This window comes from Carlito syrichta, unplaced genomic scaffold (assembly GCF_000164805.1).
Source record: "Carlito syrichta isolate Samal-C Ts95f unplaced genomic scaffold, Tarsius_syrichta-2.0.1 Scaffold123456, whole genome shotgun sequence".
Classification (NCBI taxonomy): domain Eukaryota; kingdom Metazoa; phylum Chordata; class Mammalia; order Primates; family Tarsiidae; genus Carlito; species Carlito syrichta.
Window position 1 is genome coordinate 21456 of NW_007067552.1, and position 1410 is coordinate 22865.

The following is a 1410-nucleotide window of genomic DNA, read 5'->3' on the forward strand; positions in this document are numbered from 1 at the left end:
GCCACGTTGCCCAGGCGGGTCTCGAACCCGCGGGCTCAGGCAATTCACTCACCTCAGCCTCCCAAAGGCGTGGGATTACAGGCTGAGCCACCAAGTCCAGCTTGAAAGGATTTTTTTTTTAAACAAGATGAGGTCTCATTCTATAACCCAGGCTGGAGTGCAGTGGTTTGATCACAGCTCACAGCATCCGCGAACTCCTGGGCTCAAGCAATCCTCCTGCCTCGGCCTCTCAAGTAGCTACTGGCAAGTACTACCACACACAGCTACTTTTTAAAACTTTTAGCCAGGCTCGGTGGCTCAGCCTGTAATCCTGTGCCTTGGGAGGCCGAGGTGAGTGAATTGCCTGAGTCCATGAGTTGGAGACCCACCTGGGCAACTTGGTGAGATCTCATCTCTACAATAAATCAAAGAATTAGCCGGGAGTGGTAGCGCGCACCTGTAGTTCTAGCTACTTGGAAGGCTGAGGCGGAAGGTCGAGGCTGTGGTGGTCGTGAGTTTGCCACTGCACTCCAGTCTGGGCAACAGAGTGAGACTCCAACTCAAAAAAAAAAACTTGTAGAGCCAGAGACATCGAGGTTCAAGTGGTTCCCCCACCTTAGCCTCCCAAAATGCTGGGATTACAGGCGTGAGTCACTGTGCCTGACCCAGACTGAGAATATTATATAGATATTCTCTTAAATTTTTTTCCCCACTGGGGTATACCCACCAGCATTCTTTCCTGAAGACACAGGGGACACGGCCTGGACAAGCATAGGCCTGAAGGATGTCAACCTATGCAACCTGGCCTGACTGCCCGGTGGGTACTGGGGGCATTGGCGTCAGGACATCTACCACCACCACCCAAGCCCATCAGAGTCTGGATAATAAGACTTCAGACCAAGCGGATGGGCCTCTGTGGCCAAGCTCAAGATTGGGTGCTGCTGCAAGAAACGAGACCCGCCCCAGGAAGACCCAGGGAAGTCGGGGCCCAATTGGCAGTACAGTATTCCTGAAGCCCACGTCCTAAGAAAGCAGCCCCCACTCTAACTCCCACTATTTATATAAGTGCCTATCCACTGCACCTCTGCCTTCCATTTCGCTGGAAAATCATGTCTGTTAACGTTTCCAAAGAGTAAATTTAGAGCTGGGCATGGTGGCTCGCGCCCATAATCCCAGCACTTTGGGAGGCTGAGAGGATTGCCTGAGTCCATGGGTTCCAGACCAGCCTGGGTGACTAGGCGAGACCTCATCTCTACAATAAATCAAAGAATAAATTAGCTGGGCATGGTAGTGCATGCCTGTAATTCCAGTTGCTTGGAAGGCTAAGGCAGGAGGATCACCTGAGCCCAGCGGGTTGAGGCTGCAGTGGCTGGGAGCTTGCCACTGTACTCCAGACTGGGTGACAGAGTGAGTCCAACTCAAAAAAAAAAA

General features: G+C 52.1%; 1 protein-coding gene across 1 annotated transcript in view; it reads right to left on the minus strand.

The window, feature by feature from the left end:
- DPPA3 (developmental pluripotency associated 3) overlaps positions 1-1410 on the minus strand; it is a 7295-nt gene that overhangs the window by 3625 nt on the left and 2260 nt on the right. The window lies entirely within an intron of this gene.